Genomic DNA, 25,328 nt, shown 5'->3' with positions numbered 1-25,328 from the left:
CTAATTACCATTAACATACATGAGTATGATCTGCATTTTCATAAAAGAGAAAGGTTGGCCCTCAGTTTTATAGAATATAATACCAGATATAATTTTGTGCTTAATTTTGATTGATTTTCTAACTTATTTTGAATATTCCTAGTTAATATTTTCATTATAGGGTAGAATTAGTAATTGTTTCATTACTTAAATTCTATTGTTGATATATAAACAAATATAAACTCTTTACTAATTATAAACATTTGAAGGAACAACCACTAGTGATCTTAAAGTATTTATTTGTCTCTATTCGAAAATGTGTTAGCAAAGCCGGGCCTTAATGAATTCCAAAGTTATTAACAGTTTTGTTTGCATAACAATATATGTTAATTTCATAATTTAAACAAATAATTTGGCATAAGCCTTGTGGCAGAAGAAACTGTTAAAAGGAACAAATTTTTTTGATGTATTCAGTTAATTTAATGAGTTAAGTTTTAATTGTTATTTCTGTAAATTTAACTTCAAACAACATGTCGTTTCAGTACCTATTATTGTGAGGATATATAAGGGCCTGATTTTTGGTCAAGAGGCAGTCAGTCCACAACTGAGTTTCAGATGAGAAACCTATGTTGGTTAGAACAACAATAATGCATCAACATAACTGTGAAATAAATGTAACACCATGAGGCCATGTGTTACAACAATGACAGTGTCTGTTCCATACGTACCTGATTATTCCAAAAGAACTGTATTTTATTTTGAGAAGGTTGAGTCCTCTTTCTTTGCTGATGTGTGAGTATTTCATATTGGCTGTCATAGAGCTTAGATTATTAGGGCGAGTATCCAGTATTTATATCATAAGTGATATGTTTCCTAACTTGTAAATGTAAACCTGTGCTGCTATAAATAAAATTTCATATACAGCTGAAAGTCATTTAATTCTAAAACATGAAATGAATGAAAGTAAAACAGTGAGTCTGGAGTTAAAAAGATATTGTGTTAAACAGTACTCACTCACAAAACAAGGCTGTTGACTGTTACTACACAGAAAGATGGCATATTATGATATGCACTGAGGAGAGAGCCTATGGACTTTTAGTCATAGGCTCTGTCATCCCAGAATAGTCGAATTCCTTTCAAGTAGGGAAGCAGTAACCAATCACAACAGAATCTACAGGTCTGTTAAAATGGCGACTTTTTCTATAACACACAAATGAACATAAGTAGGGACTGTTAGGCTTGAGAAGAGATATGAATTCAAGGGAAAGGGTTTTTGGGTGGAAACAAGCATTGTATAAATTATGATAGATCACACAGAGCCTCTCATAGATCATAGTAATATTTATGAATTGAGAAACTGAAAAGCTGATTGTGGCTTAGTATTGGAGAACCACAGTAGTTCATAATCACACTTGTAGAATAATAGCGGTCCCATCCATTTCAAATATAACAAAAATAATTATACGAGCAGACATGCATATACATGGAGCATAACTTTTTCATTAAGGCCAGTCCTTGAATGCAAAGTGTAATATCTTCTCTTTATCACTAGTTTCAGTCAAGAATGATAAAATTTTATTAAAAGACCTGATGCACTCACAAACCATTCTTACAACAGTGATGCTACATTTATCTGATAGTATGACATGTGCATTATGTCAGATATAATCATTACTTTTTTCATAATTGCAGAAACTGGACACTAGTGTTATTTACCTGATGTTGAATTTTTGAGTGGATATTGAGAGTATGATTCTAAGAAAACTGATTTATGTGGCACCATTAAATTATTCTTGCTGGTTGGATACAGGATATGAACTGGTTTAAATTCACCACTACCTTTTCCACTAGAGTTACTGTTCTGAAAAAATAAAATATCATCTGATAAACTTAACACATATTATAACATAAATAATATATATTATCAATACTCTTATAACGTTATTAATAGTAATGCAGAGCAGTAAAAATGTCAGGGAGGAAGATTGATTTGTCTGATACTTATCGCTAAAAGATATAGTAAACAATAATACAAGATGTTTAAAACATGTCTTACTTACAATCAAAAAACAAATATTGGGAAAAAAGATGCAGTCACTTTATATCACTTCATACTTATTCTTTTCAGGTCTTAAATATGTAACATGCACCAAATGTGTGCAAGAATAATATGATGCTAACAGGTTCTTTCTACTGCTTATGTACACCACCAAGTATTTGTCCACATTGCAGCAGAGATACAAAATGGTACATAATGCAGCAATGCAGTCATAAGCTGTTCCTTACAATCATTCAGTGATCTTACTTTCCTGTAGATGAGAGCATTATCAGTTATTATACTGCAACTGATGTTGACATTTCTGTTTAATACTTAACTTATGAGGTGTGGGCCCTTAGACTGTCAGGGAATTTTTTAACATGCCATCCAAGATCAATTATGGCAGAATTCTTCTATACCTCCCATCCTCCCTTTCCCCTCTTCAAATTGCAAACCCAACAATGTTTTGTTGGTGTAAACACATTTTAATGCATCCTCATGATGTACGTACCTGTTTTCTTCAGTATAATGCAAAATGTGTTTACAGGAATGTATCAGATGTAACAGTCCTACGTCTGATGAAATTTTTACTCAGTGGATGAAGATGTCACTGATATGGATCAAGAAATTTAGAGGATGAATTTAGAGGAGAGTGATGGCAGGGACCTTTCTGTTTCTTCTGACTTACATGAGGCATAATCGGCCATGCAGAAAGAATATTACTATGGTAAGTATGGTTAATTTTCAAAGACACTGAGGCAGAATATCCGCTTGCAGCTTCCTGTCTTTGTCATGCAGCTATAGCTCACCAGTATCATGTGGGGACTGAAGAAATCAGGAATTTGCTAATTGACGACACAGTGTTGGCACGAATGCTGTTTCACAGCCCTCACACTAGAATGTGAATCAGATATGGGAGATGTGGATGTATTGAACTCAAAGCATTCCTTGGTCTTCTCATCTATACATCAGTATTTAAACTGAACCACGAGGGCACTTCTGCTATTTGGACAACAAATGACTATCAAGATAGAGCTGAATGAGTGGTAATTGCACTTGATAATAATGATTTGTTTTTAAATCCTACATGGATACAGTTACTTACACAATTTACATGTGGCATATACATAAACACTTCAAAATGTTATTTATGCTGAATGTCACCTGTTATTTTTAATGTGCTGATTCTTCTGAGATATTTAGTTTTCATGAAAGTGCTGCTAATCAAAAGATATGGATGACTGAACTTTATACTGCAATATGACTTAACAATATCATGTGAGATGCTGCTCATTTATAGACTTAGTGACACCACAAATTATAAATACTGGTGTTCCAACGTTTTAGTAACAAAGTTCAAATGATGTGAAATTAACTAACTTACAAGACAAAAATAAGTCCAGAAGTAGTTACTGTTCCACTACAGATCTTGCACCTATGCTTGTTAAACTCAGCCTTTGTGATTATATATTTGTTGACATAATTTTTATGCACAAGATGGTTACTTCATTAATTAATTAAGCCATTAAATAAATTTTTTAAATAATTTGCCCTAATTTTCAGTGTGGCACTTGGTCCTGTAAATATGGTTTTCCAAAGGTTGACACATAAAGTGGTTTCATAATCTTTTCTAATTTCCTAGACCACCACATATTTCATAAACAAATTATTGGTTAATACTTACAGTCCATTTTGAGCTGCAAAACCTAATTTACCAAACAATGGAAAATCCAGGATCCAATAATGACACGGAAAGTATAGATTGGTACTCACCATATAGAGGAGATGTTGAGCTATAGTCTACCTACAACCTCCCACATACCCAACATCTGGCCAAAAAGTAGCAACTTAATCACATTCTCCACCTGGGTTTTGACTACCTCTTGTCATACCCTGAAATTAGGAAAATCATACCCACTACTCTTCCCTACCATTCCACAGTGGTATTCCATCATCTACCAGACCTATATAATATCCTTGTCCATCCTTAGTCCATCCCTGCTCCCAACACCTTGTCTCGCTGCTCGTATCTCTGCAATAGACCTAGATGAAAGACCTGTCCTGTATTTCTCTCACCACCACCTACTCTAGCCTGGTCACAAGTATCTCCTGTCCCATTGAAGGCTGGGTCCACCGTGAAAGTAGTCATTTGATCTACAAACAAAGCTGCAACCACTGTGCTGCGCTCTACATAGACACGAAAACCAACAATCTGTCTTTCCACAGGAATGGCCACCAATAAACTATGGTCAAGAGACAGCTTGACCACCCAGATGCTGGACATGTTGCCAAACACAACATACATCACTTCAATGACTGCTTCACAGACTGTGCTATTTGGATCCTTCCTACCAACACCAGCTTTTCTGAATTGTGCAGGTATATATTTTCCATGCAATATATCCTACATTCTCAGAATCCCTCTAGTCCCTTCTCTTCTCCTATTCCAGCACTATCTAGCCTTCTATTCCACCAATGCACCCACTAGACTTTTTTCCTCTCCTCTGTTTCTCTTCTATTTCACTCCCCTTCTCCCCACCCCTCCTTCAAACCTCACAACTGCACCTAGCAGCCCTACACTGTACCCACCACATTCCAGCATGCTCCCACAAGCAATACTACACCCTCCCCCAAACCCAATCTGCTATCCCTCCTCCTCTTTGCCCCAGCCTCATCTGTACCCCACCACCCCTGCACTGGAGTCCCTTCAGACGCAGTTGATCTATGCAGTCTGGCCTCACCAGCCGGGCACATTGCTCATGTGTGTGAGTTGTGCTTAGAATGAATTCTTGCGTCTTTTCCATGTTATAAGAAGACATTTTGACCAAAAGTTTAAATGTAGAGCAGTCTTTTTGTTCTGCATGCCCTCAACTCAACATCTCCTCTATATGATGAATAGCAATCTATCCTTTCCATAATACAGCCAAAATCTATCCTCTCTTGAATTAATAGTGTAGTTTTCAAGATAACTGTTTGTTAATACCCCACTCTTTAAACAGTTAGGTGTTACCCAAAGTAATGGGTTAGTACTCAAATGTAAAAATGTTTATAGCTTTGCAAGAGTCCCAGTCAAGCAAATAAATGAGCAACAACCACGATGAGTCTGCTTCTGGTTATTACTCACGTAATAGCTGTGGTCAATCTGTCCATGAAAATATGCACATCATTATTCATAAAACTCAGTAAGATTGATGCCTAAGAATTTACAAGTGATTTCTTCAATTGAAGTTTGTAAATGTTTTGATTAAATTGTGTTGTGACTGGTAGCAGGGTAAGACAATCATTGTCATTGGAATGATTGAGTGTTGCATGTTGTGACATTTGTTAAGGACTAGGCTAAGTGAAATATTGCTGTTTAAGGTTCTCAAATGGATTATTCATTATCTTATGTGTTCTGTGATGTTATATGGAATAAATACAAACTGCATGCTGTGCCATACTTAAGTCATTTTGTTTTGGTGGCTTGTTAGGACTATTACTGATTCTTAGACGATGTTTATAAAAAATGTGTTTTAATAACATTTTAATATATCTAATTAACTTTGGCCCTAGACTCTTGTTCTTCATAAGAGCTAACTGGATTTATGTGTTATTTTTCTTGCAGAGTTAAGAAACTGGTCATCATCCCAACAACTGGAGGTCAAGGATAATAAATATGGAAAAATTATAGTAAAAGTGTGGTGCTGGATACATTACTAAGCAAACACCATGCAGTAGTCATTAATATTTTCAGTTTAATAACTACAGAGTTGTATGCTACTGAAAATGCAGAGCAGAAGGGATGGTGAAAACCAGGTTAATCGTCTTACAGTGTGCTACCACCAATGAAATGCTGGTGCCCCTCAGAGGGGAGTACATGTTTGCTATCATTGATGAAATGCTGGTGCCCTTTAGATGAAAGTGTATGTTCAAGGTCTACATGCCCAAGAAACCTTGCAGAGTAACTGACAGCAAACTACATTATTTACTGAATGACTATATTTATTCAGCTAAGGGTTCTGACGGGAGGCTTGGAAGAGGACAAAAATCTATTCACTTCCCACTCAAGAATGCACCTGACTTCCCAAACCAATCAAAAAAATACAAAAAATGTTGAGTCTAGCAGTTGTCATTTCTCCTTAGGATTTGCTCAAGTGATGGAAAAAAATTTGTTGACACTGGTTGGTATGATGAGTGAAACAGAAAGAGAATTAGGAATTTCAGCCTAAGAGAAGATTTTCTGTTCGCTCCAATCAGTAGGGGTACACAAAAAAATGATAATACTTTTGTACTGCCCAAAGAAAAGTTGAGCTGTTGTGCTGCTGTCCACAGTGGATCACATACCAGATGCAGATGAGGAAATACAGAAGCCAGAGATTATTCAAACTAACCTATGGAGGAACAGACAGCTTTGATGTAAAGTGCTCTGTTTATAGTTCAGGAAGGAGAAATCATCAATATCCCGTGACAATATTTTACAGAATCATATATATTAGTTGTGCTAGTGCATATGTGTGATACAACAGATACCCAGATAATGAAGATGAATGCAAGCTGAATATTATGAAGAAACTTGCAAAGAAACTTGTTACTCTTCACAAGCCAAGAAGAATTCAAAACATTCACCTTAAATTTCAAGTGAGAGCTTGTATTGGGAGAGTTCTGGGAGCTAATATGGAAACTGTATCAGTGGATGCACCAAATGACTGTGTTGAGAAGAAGATATGTAAACTTGGTGATCCAAAGAAAAGGAAAAAAATGGCATTGCTGTCTACAATATGCACGATTCCTGTTTGTCTTGAATTTCCAAGAAAGTGTGTATAATTTTGGTTCAGGGCTTCAGGTATAGGGTGGAGCAGATAACACTAGCCCATGTAAGTATAAAGGAAATGCAGTGAAATTACAGAAACAAGAGCTGAAATGGACTTACTATTTATTTACAGTAAAAAATGCATTTATAGAAGATGCTGAGACTGATCCCCTGCAACTTCAATACACGGCTGTGCGTGTCCAAGCATATTCAGATACACCCAGCATAGAGTTTGGATACTGTTGGCAGCAACTTCATGGCTGATGTTGTCTTTCAGTTCCTGTTTTGTATGTGAATTTATTGCATAGGTCTTACCCTTCAAGTGTCCCTACAGGAAGAAATCACATTTTGTTCGATCCAGTAGATGTGTTGGCTATAAAAGTTTGCTGACAGTTGGTCCCTCAGTGATGACATCATGGACTCATTCCAGGGATACGCTATACATGTGGCATGTTGTCTCATTTTACTGGAAGAAGCAGTATTGTATTTCATATTCAGTAAGTTGAGATAAGTCCAATGACGTTTGTACCTGTTACGCCATACTAAATACCAAGTTTTTCATTGTGGGGTGCTTGCTGACACACAGTGTTAGGGTTCTCTGTTGCCCAGTACTTTGCATTCTGTGGTTTCACATGACCATAAAAATGGAACAATGCTTCACGCTCATGATGTAATGGAAACAGTCTAGCACACCATCATAGATGTTACCTAAAGGCACATCCAGTAATCTATATATTTCTGACTGCCATCCTCCCATAATTGCTGCACAAGCATCAGACAACATGGCTTCAGATTAAAACTTTTCAATATCTGCTGGAAAGTTTTCCTAGTTACATGCATTTGTTGGAGCAGTTTACATGTGGACTTCTTTGGGCTCAGAATTATCCTTAAGCAAATGTCTGCAATAACTTCTGGTGTGCAAAATGAAGAAATTTTTTGTCATATTACATTTTGCACAAATCCACAGGTGGGCCAATTTTTATACAGGTTCTGTATTGCTCTCTTTGTTGCTAGTCCTCTGTCCACATACCTGACCCAAAAATTTTATAAGATGCCTTAATCAAACAACCATTTTGTAAACCTCAAAGAGAAACGTCTAACTTCACTGATGAAATAAACTGAAATGCTGACAGAAGAATGCTGACATTCAAATACTGCATAAAACTGTCTATTGTTGTAGCTGTTTACTCCATTACAGAAGCTGAAATACTCCATTTGCATTCAAAGGGAAGACAAGCTACTTTTAACTGAACCACCCTGTATAGCACTAATACCTTCAGTATTCAATAAATTTTCAAATTACTCATTTTTCAGTGTCCCAAGAAAATAATTAAATGTTGATAAAAATGTCAAGTGTTCTGAATGGAGGCAAATAATGAATGTCAATTTTGCATATTTTCTTTTTGTACCTAATGTGTGCAATTTTAATGTTCAAGTTTAAACCATGGAATTTAATTTTATGTGGAAATTTACTTGCTGCATAGATAGTAGAATATTCAATAATGTAACATTCATTTTCATGATAGGACAAGTATGTAAGCTACCTAAAAACTGCACAATAATATGTGATTTTGTGTGGTAAAAAAGTATAATACAGTACCATTCATTTAGTGCAACAAAATCATCAAGGTGTATTTAAAAAAAAAAAAATAATTGTAAAAATTAATGTAATATAACTGAGAGTAAAATTTTCATTTCATTTATGCCTTACATCTTGGTTTAAATATAGGGTTAATATATTGTGTATGGTGAAGGTTTCTCAGGTCTCCAACTGGGTGGTAACGTTGATATCTCGTGGCGTTTCGGGAAGTGTCATACTATCCATCTTCTGGTGAAGTGTTAAGATTCGCGGTGAGTGGGCTATTTATATGTGCGGTCACCTCCCCTCGGGTGGCTGTGGTGCACCAGCGGCGTGCGCGGTGGTGGGGGTGGCGGACGCCTCCGGCGGCCACGTTCGCTTCTCGGTGTAAGCATTCTGTCTGCGTCCGCGGCGGAGGACGTTGACGGGCGCACTCCCAATGGATTGCCGCTATCGCAGGGTTCCATGCTGCGCTGAGTTGCATGGTCCACCGCAGCCACCCGAGGTCTAGTGGAGGGGGTGACCGCGCATATAAATAGCCTGCTCACCGCGAATCTCAACACTTCGCCAGAAGATGGGTAGTATGACACTTCCCGAAATGTCACGAGATATCAATGCTACCACCCGGCTGGAGACCCAAGAAGCCTTCATCAATATTTTACGCCGGGAAAGCCCACAGTCACATATATGTTGTGTATGTTGAGAACATCAGCAGCTTATGGATGTCCAGGAGTGGTTCCTTGGCAAACTGTAACAAGAGCAGGGTTGGACTATCCAAAATGATCTTATACCACTGCTACCATAAATATTACTTTTTTCCCTCTTTTTTGATCTCCTTTGTAGTTGATATTAGCTACACAATAGTTGTCTGCTTGACATATCCACTTTCTTAATCAAGTAGAGATTCACAAAATTTTATTATTCACTGGGTAATTGCTCAATTACTAATGACAATGATATACACACATCAAAAAAAGTTTTGCATCACCTCAGTTCCCAGAACTCCTGAAGAGAGATGTTGACTGTGGATATTGTATCACAGACACAGTCCCTCTGACCATTCAGAAATGTCACTAAACCCGCCCAAAGATGTAAACAACCCTGCGTGAGTAGCACCTATTATATGGAAGGTGTCCAACAGCCAATCAGTTCCAGTGATTCCACCAGGAAAGAGGTACATGGACCATGTTGTCTGTAGTTCAACCATGCCTAGACGGTCAATACCACAGTTTGATCATGTCCGCATTGTTACTTTGTGCCAGGAAGAGCTCTCAACAAGGGAAGTGTCCAGGCATCTCAGAGTGAACAAAAGAAATGTTGTTCTGACATGGAGGAGATACAGAGAGATAAGAACTGTCGATGACAAGCCTCGCTCAGGCCGCCCAAGGGCAACTACTGCAGTGGATGATTGCTACCTACAGATTATGGCTCAAAGGAACCCTGACAGTAAAGCCACCATGTTGAATAAAGCTTTTTGTGCAGCCACAGGATGTTGTGTTATACCTCAGACTGTGCACAATGGGCTGCATGATGCATAACTTCACTCCCTACGTCTATGGTGAGGTCTATCTTTGCAACCATGACACCATGCAGCATGGTACAGATGGGCCCAACAACATGCTGAATGGACTGCTCAGGATTGGCATCACTTTCTCTTCATCAATGAGTGTCGCATATCCCTTCAACCAGACAATCATTGGAGACATGTTTGGAGGCAAACTAGTCAAGCTGAAAGCCTCACTGTCTGGTGAGTGGAGTAACTGCTTGTCTTTGTGTTTGCCAAACCCTGTCTTTTCCAGAAAGGCCACTGGATCTCTCTACAGTTGAGAACATTATTGACAGAGCCCTACAACAATCTCAACATTCTGATTATCTAATATAGCAATTGGAAAAATGTGAGACAATATCATTCAGGGGGCATCCATCAACGCTGTCAATCAGTGCATGCTCAATACTTGCTTAAGGGATACAGGTGGACCAACACATTATTGATGTGCACAATTTGTAAAGCCCTTTTATGTGAATAAATCATCAAATTTTACCTGCAATTGCAATCACTTGTTTGCCTGTGTATGTACATCACATCTAATGATTTCTGTCCCACTCGGTAATTATTTTGTGGTGCGTTGTTCCTTTATTTTGAGTGTATAAGGAACAGTGATCAATTAAGGAATAAGTATATCCAAAAACAAGTAGAAAATCCGGTTTTGGGTGTGAGGCTCTTAGGAAATTTTACAACTTGGCTGGAAGTGAAGTTAAAAATAATAATGAGGAGAGTGATGACTGTATTGGTCCCCAAGGGAGGTATTATTTGGAAAAGAAGAGAATTATACCTTAGTGAAAATAGTGTTAGGCTACAAGAAGCTATAAGGATGATGTAAGGTGATGGGGACACGGTGAAATTAATGATGTGGAAAGGAACATTTGTAAAAGTGATGGTGTTGTAAGTGCTATTGTGGAAGAAAAAGGTGTTGAGGATTCTGAAGATGAGGCCAAAATGTATGCTGAAATAAATGACAGTAAAATGTTGAAGCTTGTTGATACTAAGTGTTTAGAAAATTGTTATTAATGAAATCAAGAAAATGTAATAGCTGATGATGTCACACCTGAAAAATAGTCATTGCCTGTCCATACCATTCAGTCCATCGTGATTAGATAATGTAGAAATAAAAAACATAAATAACATGTCATTTAACTATGTGTGCAAGTTTAGAAAGTGAAGGGGAGAATTTTTCCAATTTTTATGGGGCCAATTAAGGAATAATATTGATAAGGAATTATTTTGGAGCCAATTAACAAATATCCGGAGCGCCTTTTACCCAAATTACTGGAAGAAAATGGAAAAGGGACTGCACAAGAAATATACAACTAATAGTAAATTTTGGTACTCCCCGTATCGCAAAGATGCTGAGTCACAGAAAGGCACAACAAAAAGACTGTCAGAAAGTTAGCTTTCGGCCAACAAGGCCTTTGTAAAAAATACACACACACACACACACACACACACACACACACACACACAAGTGCGCAAGCACACAAATGCAATTGCCTCCAGCTGCCAGATTCTGTGGTCACATGTGTGTTAGTTGCATTTGCCTCTGTGTGTGTGTGTGTGTGTGTGTGTGTGTGTGTGTGTTGTTTTGTCGTTTTTTTTTGTGCAATTCTGTGACTCAGCTTCTCTGCTATGTGATGAGTAGCAACTATCGTTTTCATCATTGTTACATTCCATCCTGGATTTTCCAATGTATAGTAGTAATTTTTTCAAGTTAAGCAGATGTTATAAATTAATACTAGCAATGAAGATCCTGATACCCCTGGTAATTTAGTAAAAACTGAAAAGGATGAAACTGGGGGAAATTTTAAAGATGTTGGAAATGATTTATTATATGACGTTTATGAAGGGAAGGAAGTTAGTAAGGAGTTAGACTGATCTTACATTAAAGTTAGTATAGATCAGTGAGAAGGTAAGTGCTTAATTGACAGAGCAAGTACTATATTAAGAATATCAGAAAAAAATTATGGAAAAAATTCAATTGTGGGTAGAGAAATTTATAAGTGACTTCAGGAAATACTGTGTTTCTATGTTTAAGAGACAGATAGTGCAAAAAACATTACAGAAAATAAAAAGTGGGATGTAATAAATATTCCAGATCTAGATATTTAAGGAAGAATATAAACCTTTCTCTCATAGCTATGGTATATATACTGCGTACTTTTTTATAACTATTCAGAAAACAAGGAAAAATTTTCTGTTTTTGAAAATCATGCTTCTTTGATTAAAATTAAAAACTTGTTAAAACATATATTGAATTCTATGCCTATCACATTATATATTCATGTACAGATAACACCCTTTTAAGCTACACTGTGGTATTCAAAAAGTTGCAATTATTCTCATATGAAGTTTCCAACTGTCAGTTGTTAGTATTCTTGGAAAAAAATGTAAAACAATCATTTAGAAGTACATTGAGACAAGAATGTCTCTGTGAAAGTTAAATATTTTTTGTTACTGTAATTCAAAAACCTTAAGTTACATTGGTCAGTAGTCCTAGGAGAGAACTGTCAAACAAATGTCCCAATGCTAGGTGTAAGAGAGGAAAAAAAGGGTTAATAATATATTTTTTAACCATTGTTTCAGAGAACTTACGGAGTCATTGGTTAGTAATCAGGAAGTCAATGGTAGGTGAAAGTGATGATGTACCTTATGGGAATGGAATCACAAGTAAAATAATTATGTAAACATATTATCGATTTTTCTTATGCCTTTCATATGTACTCCTTTTGTTAGCTTGAGGCAAGCATTAAGTAAAAATAAGTCACTACTTTGCAACCCCACCATGGGCTATCACAATATATGGTTACATAATGTAATTGGATAGATGAAATCTACTCACCAAATGGTAGGAGGAGGACACTCTCATTAAAAAAAAGGTTTTACTTATGCAACCTTTTGGAGCCAGTGGCTCCTTCTTCTGGCAGAAGGGTTAAGGCGAATCAAGTGGGATGAAGGAAAGTAATGAGAAAGGTTTATGAAAAGGGGTAGAGTTTGAAAAAGTCACCCAGAGCCCTGGATTAGAGGAGACTTACTGGACAGAATGAGAAGGAAATGTTGTCAAAATTGATTATTTCCTTTTTTGTGATATATGGTTAATAATATTTTATTTTTTGGGCCCTTTTTTATTTCGGTGTATCATCTGCTGTTCTATACTTGTGGGGTCTTGAGAAAACTGTACAAACTGTACATTAGTGTACATCACTCTGGTTGTTGTGGTGGGGGCAAAACATATAAATATTTTACTTTTATTAAAAGTTACATCAATATCAATTTCAAACATAAGTATTGTCCATTTCCAAAAATAAAACAAAATGATTATGGTTCAGGCCATTTGAGTTAAAGCAAATTTAATTCATCATGTATGATGTGTATTTTATAGTTATTGGAATTTTTTTATTCTTCTGAAATGTAAGCATGGCCTATGTTATGTAAAAGACTTGAGAATTTACCATTTGTATGTATTTGTTGTAGTAATTTCTGAAATTCATTACTATTTTTTAACTCTTACATTCATGGACAATTTTGTCTTTTAATAAGTCATGCCAGTTTACTATGTAGTACATTGATGAAAACATCTATAATAATAATAATAATAATAATTATAACTTGTGTCTGATACTGCTTAAAAGATGAAGCTAGAGGAAGTAGCATGTTATGGACAATATCAGCACTGGTACAAGGATTGAACACAAAGAAGGAACTAAATGATGACAATGAAAAGGACATCACAACTTTGGATAAATGTGTATGAAAGTAGATGAATAAATAAAGACAATTTTTTTGTGACCCAAATGATACATGAACCATTTTGGAACTGTGGTCAAGTAGAGAAGGAAAGCTGTGGAGAAAGGAACTCATTTATGTTTGTGTAATTTCCTATATTATTTGTATTTTCTTTTGTTGATCAAAGAGTTCACTAATTACATGAACATTATTTAAAAAATGAAAAAAACACAATAATACCAGTTTCTGTTATGTTGTAAATTGTTTGTAAAATGTCTTTTTTTGTGTTTGAGCTGAAGAAAATCGTGATTTAATTATAGACCTACATAGATATGATTTGCTGAATTACAAAGTACAGCAATGTCTGTCAAAATGTCACTGTGAAACTTATTTCAATATATCACTGAGTTACTTTCAAAAGAGAAATGTATGAAAATTAGTGTATGCATTAGTTGTACCAAAACTTTGTTGCTCACCAGATATTATACAATTTTTCAATACAAAACCAAATCTCACTTGAAATTCAGATTAGTGTTGACAAAACTGAAATTACAGAACATAATTAATGTTATAATAAGTACTATCTGCATTATTTGATACCTCATATAACATTCATATTCAAGTGAATCTCTACAGTGTCATCACTGATTAAATGCTATCATGCATTTATACGTCATGTTATACTGACAGAACAATGTTAGAGAACTTGAACTTCAATTCAATTCAATTTATTATCATCCATTTTATCATATACATGATATAGAAATTGTCATATAGAAAGGAAGAAAGAGAGAGAGAGCGAAGAGAGAGAGCATGATTTATTTGTTTAACAATTAAGGGAAATAACATTTTGTTAGTTACACTTGAAATATTTTGTCTTCTTTTTACATGAAAGATAAGAAAAAAATTACAAGGTTTATACAAAGAAAAATCCATTAAGGGTAAAAACATTTTCTTAATTACACTTTAATATTTTTCTTAATTAAACTTCGCATATTTTGTCTTCTATTTACATGCAAGTTGGAAAAAAACGAAGGATTATGCAGAAAAATCAAAAGATGAAAACTGTCTGTTTAGATAACAAAGAAATTCATCAACGTTATAGAAACTCTAACCTAATAGTAGCCTCTTTAATTCTTTTTTAAATATATGTAAGTTTTGTATGCTTTTTATTTCTTTTGGTAAGGCATTGAACATTATTTTGGGTAGATACATCACACTATTTTGGTATAGGTATTTTGAATGTATGTTTCTATGGAAATTGTGCCTGTTTCTGGTATGATGAGTCTTATTATCTAAGTGTTCGTTACGCAATGGGGATGGAGTATTTAGACCACACTTACAGCACACTATGGGTAAATGACCTTCATTAGTCATTAGTAAAGCAATCAGACCATGAGAAAAGTGTTCAATATGAAACAACAAAATATTTTGATCATTTTTCCAATAACGTAAAAGTCTGACAGGTAGCAACACTAGCTTTAAAACAATCTAAAAGCATTGCTTCTGCAAAACTCCTCCAATCCCTTAGATGAATTTATATGTTAAAAGTGGTAACCAGTAAAATAAAATAAAAACCCTTACCAGTTTTTAAGTGTGGTTGCTAGTAGGTAGTAAAAATTATACAATAAGTGTTCATTAAGATTAACGTTAAAGATGTAAATGCATCTTGTAGACTGATCACTGCATATCATTTTTATAAAAGAATTATTATGTTCAAAGATTTTTACATCTAAATTGTGTGCACATAAGTAAATACCTCTGTACTTCAACAACATTGTATTAAAATGATGCAGTCAGTTACAGGAACTACATAAAAGTCACTACAGGATGGAAAATATACAGTGTTGCAAATACATGACATAAGGCTCTCTTGATTTGACCTCATTGATAAAGATACTTATGTTAAAAGGTATAATTTGAAAAAAATATGTACACCCACACACTCTCTCTCTCTCTCTCTCTCTCTCTCTCTCTCTCTCTCTCTCTCTGTGGTAATAGGGTCAAAATGACCTACGTCATAATTTTTTCATAGGTCTAAAATCACATTTTTTTATCTCATTAATGAAATCATATGACTTTTCTTACTTTTTGTCCTCTTTATGATGATGTATTAGTATTTACAAAATTATTATATTTTCTTGGGTACTTTATTCAATATACAGAGAGTGGCAGAAGGATTCAGTTTGACACCACTGTAATTTCTCTCCTTAATGTGTGTCAATTATCCAGAGACACGTGAAGATGAATATGAAGACAAATGTGAAGGAGAAGGGATTAGCACAGGAGGTTTCAGATGCTGATCTATATCAGTTCTTGTCTCATCTATCACAGCAGGCAGAGTTGCATGCCTCTCAGTAGCTGATAGTGGAACCTCGCCAGCTTTTTCATCTTCTGTGTGAAGATTCTCTTCGAACATTACAAATCAGAGAGGAGGTCCAAATATGTAGGCTTACACTTGCCAATGAGCAAATGACTGTCCCCAGAGCTTTTTGTCTTATTCTTGAAGAAGCAATGCTATGTCACATGAAAAATGCAGAATCAGATGCTCGAAAATAATAAATAACTATTACTGAACTGTGTCACTTGACTAATTGGAATACTTGATAGCCAGCATACATGCTCTGGGTGTCATTTGCACAAAAAGTATACCAGTGCATGATATTTGGCCACATTCTTTGTGACATACACTAAGGAACAGATTTCAGGAGTTTCTCAGATTTCTCCATTTCAGTGAAAAATCAGTCTGGGAGCAGACTGTCTAACAGCCAACATATTTGCTTTTATATCTAAAATTTGGGGAATGTTTGTGAAAAACATTATTCATTTCTACAACCCAAATGGATAATGGTCTATGATATAACCATAGATGAGCAACCATTTTCAAGGAGAACAAGATGCAGGTTCTCAATCTGTGCCCAACAAACCCACCACTTGTGATCTCATTCTGGATTTCCGCTGATGTGCCAGCTAAGTATACATTCAATGTTTTTTGATACCTTGGAAAAAAGAAAACACATAGAGAGAAGTGAACACTAGGAGTGTATGTCATTCTGTATCTCATTGAACCACTTTTAAATAAAGAAAAATATGAGGCAACAGATAACTTCTTCACATCCCTTCAGCCAGGAAGCTCAAAGTAAGAAACCTTCTCTAGTTGGTATGATAAACAATATCTGTCATGAAATCCCTGAAGAGATAAAGAAGCCAAACGGTGAAATACACTCCACCAACATCCAGCACCAGACTGGCAACACTCTATGCCATGGAAAGAAGAATAGTAGTAGTAGTTTATTCATCCAGAGACAATGTACATTGCATGGATTTCATCAAAAAATACATAGTATATATATACACACATATAGGGTGAACAATACTATACAAAATACAGATGTGCATAGTAGACTACATAACATCAGACCACATTGAAATAGCTTGTACAACTTTGATTATTTACATTGATGTATGAGAAAGACTTTTTACATGGAATACACAGTTGATATTTAGATATAACACATACAATTCAAGCACTTTTGTACATATTATTTATTTAGATCATAGCAACAGTCAGATAAAAATTAATATTGGCACAGTACATAAATATAATTGTTTAGTATGAAGCTATTCCAGGTATTCTTTTACACTATAATAGCAGTTGGTCATTAAAAATTTGAATACTGCTTCTTTAAATGAAGGCAATTTTTTTATTTCTTTTATCTTTACCGATAGTTTGTTATACAATCTGCTTCCTTGTATGTTTGTTTGTTTCTGCGCCAAAGCCTTGTTAACTCTTTTTATATGAATGTCATTGCACTTTCTTGTGTTGTAAGTATGTAGATCCGAGTTGGATTGGAAATTGTTAACATTTCTCTTTACATTAATTATGCTTTTCTGTATATAGAGGCACGGTAGGGGTAGAATATTCAGCTGTTTAAATAATTGCTTTGAAGGAGTTAGCCTTGAACTGTTGATAATTGTTCTAACAGCTCGTTTTTGTAGAGTGAAGATGGTTTTGAGATTTTTCTTACTATGACCCCAGAAGGTGAAGCCATAGGTAATAGCAGAAAGTATATAAGCAAAGTAAACAGCTCTGCTACATTCCCTACTACATACAAAGCTAATAACACGTAAAGCAAAGCAAGCAGAGCTTAACTTACGCGAGAGATACAGGATATGGGATTTCCAGTCTAAATTTTCGTCTATATGTACACCTAAGAATTTTGTGGTAGCAACTCTCACAATTTCTTTATTTTGCACTCTGAGATCTAGATCAGAGTGTGCCTTTGCTTTCCTGTAATGGATATAATTAGTTTTAGAGATATTTATGGTTAATTTGTTCACTTCAAACCAATTTTGCAAATATTCTATAACTCTGGTTGCAGATGTTGGCAATACCCGGTTTATGTCAGTTACTACAATGTTTGTGTCATCCGAAAACAGGGTTATATGAGTACTATTTACTGGAATCTTGATATCATTTATGTAAAGAAGAAATAGGAGAGGTCCTAGAACACTCCCCTGCGGTACCCCAATTGGCACAGTCTGAATATCCGATCTGTAAACAATACTTTGGTTTTTACTGTTTGTTGTTCCAAGTTCTACTACCTGTTTCCTATTATGGAGATATGACTGAAACCACTTTTTAGCTACTCCTCGTATACCAACATATTCTAATTTGTCTAGCAGGATATCATGTTGGACGGTACCAAATGCCTTTGAGAGGTCCAAATATATTCCTGTTGTACTGTTGTTCTTATCTAGCCCCGTTACAATATTTTCAATGAATTGGGTGATGGCTGACTCTGTACTCATTCCTTTGTGAAAGCCGTGTTGGTTTACAGACAATAGATTGAATTTCTCGAGGTAATTTGTAATTCTGTTTTTCATGACTGTCTCTATTACTTTTGAAAATACCGATAATAAAGCTATTGGTCTATAGTTTCCCGCTTCATGTATATTGCCCTTTTTATACAATGGTTTTACTTTTCCAATTTTTAATCATTGTGGAAAGACACATTCTGAAAACGATATGTTTATGATGTGTGAGAGTGGGTCTGATATGACACTAGCACATCTCATCATGCCTGAGCAAGGTATCTCGTCAATCCCTGAGGACATTTTATTCTTCATTGTTTTTATTATTCGATTAACTTCCAATTTGTTCGTGGGAGGTAGCAATAATGAATTAACACTTTGTTCTTGTGGGATTGATGTTCTACTAATCTTAGAACAATTTTTACTCAGACTGATTGGACTATTTATGAAGTAGTCATTAATGTAATTTGCTAAAGTAAGATTTCTGACTAGCACACCTTGATCATCTTTTAAAACAAAGTGATCTGGATTTCTAACATTTTTGCTTTGGCCTATTTCTTTTTTTACTACTTTCCGTATAGCTTTCAATTTGTTTGCTGACCCAGCAATTACACTGTCATTGTGCATTGTCTTGGCTTTTTTGATCACCTTCCTGTAAATTTTCTTGTATGTCTTAACATAATCTGTGAAATGTTCATCTTTGTTATCTTTTTTGAGTTGACTGATATGTTTTAGTGTTTGACTAGATACTCTAATAGCAGGTGCTATCCACTGGCTTGTGTTCCTAGGCATGACATTGATCTTTGTGAGCTTTTCTGGGAAACACATCTCAAATAGGGACATGAATGTACTAGAAAAAGCATTGAAAGATTCCTCGGTTGTTGTTTGTGCAAAGACGTCTTCCCAGGTTTCATTGGCTAACAACTAGATGAAAGTATTCACTTTTTCTGTATAGAAGTGCCTTTTGTATCCCCACTTATATTTTACTGCCTTGGGGATAGAGTAATTTATGTATGTTAATAATGTATTGTGATCCAAAAGACCTAAGTTTACATTTAGTGGCTCAGTGATACCATTCTCCATATTTGTGAAAATATTGTCTAAAACAGAAGATGACAGTTCTGTTATTCTGGTGGCATCTGTAAAGAGTGGTTTCATGTGGAAGTTGCTGAGTATACTCAAAAGCTGTCTTTTTTCATCACTTTCAATTAACAGGTTAATATTAAAATCTCCACATAAAAATAATTTCACTTCATTACTATAAAAAGTGTTTAATGCTGCTTCTATTTTTTTGAGGAATATGTTTTTGTCACCCAGTGGAGATCTATATATTGTAATGACAACTAGTTTTTCACTCTCCTCCTCAGTTTTTAACTCTATGGCACATGATTCAAAATGTTTTTCTATATTTAGATGGTCCAATTCTGTTTTCACTTTGAACTGCAGTCCTACTCTAGAGTAAATGCATACCCCACCATTTTTAAAAACACTTCAGCAATAATGTGATACTAAATTAAACTTGCTTATATTTATGAGACTTAATTCACTAGCCTTGCACCAGTGTTCACATAAACAAATACAAGAGACATCAGCAAGATTATTTAAAGCTACTTCTAGATCTAGTGCTGCTTTTCCCATAGTAGTTGTGACTTATCTGCAAATTTTCTTGGTGATTTGCCACAATCTTTTCCTTTTCTTTGTCTGAAGCCATAAAAAATCCTTATTTAATGATGTAGATGTACCTTGTCTTTGACTCCTCCTTAGGCAGTGTTGTGTTGCTGCTACTGTTGTTGATGGTTTTGTTGCTGCTGCTACTGTTGTTGTTGGTTCAGTTGCTGCTGCTGTTGTTGCTGCTGCTGTTTCTGTGGCTGGAGGTGGTGGTGGTGGTAGTGGTTGTGGTGCTGACAGGATTCTTCATGCTGTTGCTGCCTTTGATTCTTTTATTGGCACTATTTCTGTTGATGGTGGATCTGTTGTTGTAGTATCTGTTACTGATTGTGGTTTGACCATTTGTGGTAATTTTACAGCTCCTAATGGTGATGATTTTGTTGTTGCTGTTGCTTCTGTTGTTGTTGCTGCTTGTGATGAACCTGCTGTTATTGATTTTTGTGGTGTCACTGTTACTGTCGTTGATGGTGCTGCAGGTGTTTGCTGGTGCCTTTTATTTCATCCAATACTTTTTGTGCTACAATTATCTTCCCTAGGCCATTCAAGTGAAGGCCATGACCCAGCTAGCACTCAAGCTTATTTCAAGGTGGATATTGAGTTTAGGTTCAGTTGAAAATTCAAGATTGAAAAATCAACCTGTTACACAGCTTGTTTCAAGGTGGGTATTGAGTTTAGGTTCAGTTGAAAATTCAAGATTGAAAAAACAACCTGTTACACAGTTTACATCAAGCTGTAAAAATTTAGCTTGAATTAAAATAATTTTCCCAAGCTTGAAATAAACTGTAATTTCCCTGTAAGGCTGTACAGCAGATGCGCACGCAGCATAGCTTCCATAGACGTCCACGGGAAGCGCCACAAGCGTTTATAAGCCGTGACGTAAGGGTGTTGTCGTGTGTGACGTCATGACGGCGCGGAGTTTGGTTTTAGTGTGGCTGTCTCCAGTTCTGTTTTATCTTATTTTATTTACTTTTCTGAGCCTTGCTATGTTTACGGCCATTTTACCTTTGTGACGCGCGTTAATGGTTGTGGTTTGTTGACAAGTTTTTTTTATACTAGAACACAGTTCAGTACGTTAATGTTACAAATGTTAAATATTACGTAACGTAAAGGAATACCATATTCTTTTACGTAGAAAAATTGAGCCTGGATAAAAGTGAAATGGATTACCAGCTGAGAATACATATTACAAGTTGTTGTGCAAAAAGAGGTCATTTTAAACTATACGTGGCACAAATAAATTAAAACTTCTTCATAATTTTTTCACACCATTTCCATTCTGATATTTATTTAATTAATTAGGTTCAATAAATTCAGATTAATATTTATATAGCTTAAAACAAGCTGTAAATACCAGGCAGTATTCCACGTGTGTAGATACAGCTGGAGCCAAGCTTGATAAGTCAAGCTTGAAATATAGCTTGAACTCTGCCAACTTTGATGTTTGTTTCAAGCTTGAATCCAGCTAAAAGTCCTGAATATTCCAGCTTTGATCAAGCTTATATACTTGAACTTTACAGCTGGAAACAAGTTTGAAACTGGCTTACTGTGCTATCTGGGGAGAAGTGTGGAATCTCCGACCAATGCCACTAATATCAACAACACAAACATTTTCGAATTGACTGCATATACTGGAAAAACTCTCATTAGCAGCACTAATCTCTTTGTTCACACAAGACCAGCTTGGCAGATCATAGCGATGTGGAATGTTGACAAAGAGAATGTTTGTATGAGATAAAAGAGCCAGATGCTTTTTCAATTCTGAGCAGGCTTTAGAGGTTTCATTTTTATATACATCGTTAGAGACACCAAGCAAAGCTACAAAGTCTTTTGAAGTCAACTTGATAATTTCATCAGTGTAAACATTCTTAATTACCTCCGAAAGGGAAGCCCCTGGCTTGACATAACTCGTAGATTTCACAACTGATGCCTCATTAAACAAGAGAGGCTATTCCGCGCCCGTGGCTATCAGCTAGAATGTGCAGTTTTCCCATGTGATTATGTACTTTTTGCTGTGACCTAGGCATATGTTGACATGAATTGCTCGTAGGCCTATTCAGGGGAGCAGCAACGGCTGAAACATGTACCTGCGTATTTTCAAAAATATTTTCTGAAGCACTATCATCACTTATTTCACTTAGCACTTCGTATCTGTTTCGTAATTGAATAGGTGGGTTTAGTCTGGCCCTGTAGACATTGGTATCATATTTCCTTTCTGACGATGAATTTTCGTGTGTTTTCGGCGACGGATCAGCTTTTGCACACCAAAAACGGAACTTTGTTTCGCATACGCCATTACTGCCTACTCTCCCGTACTTTTTACACAAGTTATGACTTATATTTTTGCTACTATAGTTAATGGTTCCTGAGTGGAGTTCACTGTGTGATTTATTTACGCCCGTTGTATTCAGCTGCGGGAATTTGTTGCACTCGTGTTGTAAAACGCGTATCTCTTCCACTAACACTGCAATGATATTGTTTCTGTAATCCACCTTATTAAGTTTTTGCACAGGATCTTCTCTGCTACATTTTGCGCAGAACCAAATCTTACGTTTAGGATTTATGTTAACACATGAATAATGAAACACAGTTTTACATATCGTGCACATTACACCTTTAACCGCACGTTTCTTGCAGTGGCAGGGATCCGAACTTAATATTACACTTTTTCCGTCGTCTTTCCCCGAAAGACGATGTAGATGCTACCTCCTTCCAAAGGAGGTAGCAAGGAAGATCCAGAAATTACCAGCCAATAGCTATCACACCTGTCTAATCTAAAATAATAGAATGTGTAATTAAAGCATGAATAATAAGTTTCATACAGAAATGCAATACTCCGAATGAAGCCAAGCATGTGTTTAGGAAGGGTAGATCCACCAATATAGCAATAGATGAAGTGATACCATGTGTAACAAAGGCACTAGACAATCAACAGAAAGTTTGTAGTATGTTTCTTGACATTTACAAAGTTTTTGATTGTGTATGCAACAACATATTATTAGAAAAGAAAAGTGTTATAATATATGGGGGAAAGCAGCTGACATAAAATCATTCATGGCAAGTAGAGAACAATGTGTAGAAATAAAACAAAATGTGAATAATACTATTACAAATGTCTACTTAAATTTTGATTTTGTTAAATATGGTGTGTCTCAAGGCTCAATTCTGGGCCCTCTATTTTTTATTTTACTTGTAAATTATATGCTGAAAATAGTAGGTGGTATGCTGTCATGTATGCAGAGGAAGCTCCATTCATTATATGTAGTGTTTCAACAGACAACTTATAGAAGCAAGCTATTCTAAATATAGAAAATGGAGAACAATTATTTCAGAGGGAATAATCTTTTTATAAACTTAAGTAAAACAACATATAAGCAAACAAAACACCTAACATGAACAATATTACCATAGAGCTTGGAGACTTCGCTCTAATAGAAATGTAAACTTAGAAATTCCTGGGCATAACAGTGGATAGATAGTTGACGTGATGGAAGCATATAAATAATATTTGTTGTAAAATTAGTTCAGTTATATTTCTAATGAGGAAGATGTTAGGAACAACAAATATGCAAACAGTGCTAACAATCTACTATGTCTAGTTCATTCACGAATTTCGTATATCACAGTCTGGGGAAATTCTGTAAAGTGCACATACAGAGACTACTACAGCAGCAAAAGAAGGATGTAAGATGCATAACAAAATTACCTCTTTGAGATACCTGCAGAGTTAAATTCAGAGAACTAAACATGTTACAGTAATATACATGAAACAATCATTTATGTATTTAGCAATTGATTACATATTTATAAATCAGACCAGCTCTGATGCCATCTGAAAATTTGAGCAAAACTGGGCACCCAACACTGATTTTGTATGGGCCTTACATACATTTTCCTAGAATGACATGACTGTTAAAAAAATTATAGAAATATAAGGTATCAGAACAGTAAATGACATTGTATGAATTGTAAAATAAAATGATATTATGCAGTATATGAATACTGCTACAAATCAGTCTCATTCACAATAGAAATAGTTGAATATGCAAGTATAATGTTACATATTACATTTTAATAGATTTTCATAAAATATTGAATACAATTTCTTCCTAGGATGTTCCCTGGCTTTAATCACAATGTACTTCATTTCAGTAATAATAGTCTTTCAAAAGTTAAGCCTGACAGACAAGATAATACTTGTCTGTTAAATTGTAAGACATAATTTAATTTGATTCTCTTCTTTACTTTAAAATAATATAATATTTAAAATATATCTTATAGACAATGATCATAACTGTATTTTAGTGATTTTAAGAAAATAGTATGGTTTCCCACATTCCTACCAATTACAGTGCCTGCTTGAAGTATAAGGAATACACTGTGCAGGTTTATTTTATCATAACAGTCCCTGAAGTGAAGTATTACTTATATTGCCTGTACTGACTATGCTTAGGATTGTTGTTGACATGTTATTAGCTTTTCAGTTAATTAATGTGAGTGAGAATCTGCTGGTAACAAACTTTAAAAAGTGGAAAGGTCCTAGTTGTTATATTTCAACATTGCCTTCCTAAACTCAGGTCTGAATTATTTCCACTCTTTAATCTGATCTTCAGTGTGGTATGAGGTATTTTACAATTTTTGGAAGTCTATTTAATTGATACAAGTCCATATAGTTTTCAAGTATTCTGCAGTCCATTTTTCATCCATCTGAAACTAAAAAACGGATAATTTTGCAAGATGAGCACATGGTTTTATTAAACAATAAATAAGCAGCTATGTGAGACACAGTAGAGTTCACCTTCAAGTCCAGTTGATTTACACTTTGTATTATCTTCCCATAACATAAGATTTAACACATCACATACCTCCCTATAGGCCTGGAGATAGTGGTTGAAAATGTACTTGCAAGAAGCAGCTGCGAATGATAGATGATGTTATCAGCATTTATGAGATTCACTTGCACATTAAACAGCAGTCATTAAATAATTTTTTTGCCACAAAACTGTGGTCACTCACAGCACAAGCATGCAGAGTTCCTGGAATATATTTACCTGTTTCATGTTGCTTGGAAGGAATGAAGCAAGACTGGCTCTAATGTCTCATCATCATCAAGGTCATTAGGGATGGAGTACAAGATAAGATTGTGTGAAGGATGAGGAAGGAAACTGGCCATGCCCTTTCAGAG

The sequence above is a fragment of the Schistocerca serialis genome, chromosome 1 (assembly GCF_023864345.2).
Source record: "Schistocerca serialis cubense isolate TAMUIC-IGC-003099 chromosome 1, iqSchSeri2.2, whole genome shotgun sequence".
Classification (NCBI taxonomy): domain Eukaryota; kingdom Metazoa; phylum Arthropoda; class Insecta; order Orthoptera; family Acrididae; genus Schistocerca; species Schistocerca serialis.
This window is presented reverse-complemented; position numbering follows the sequence as displayed.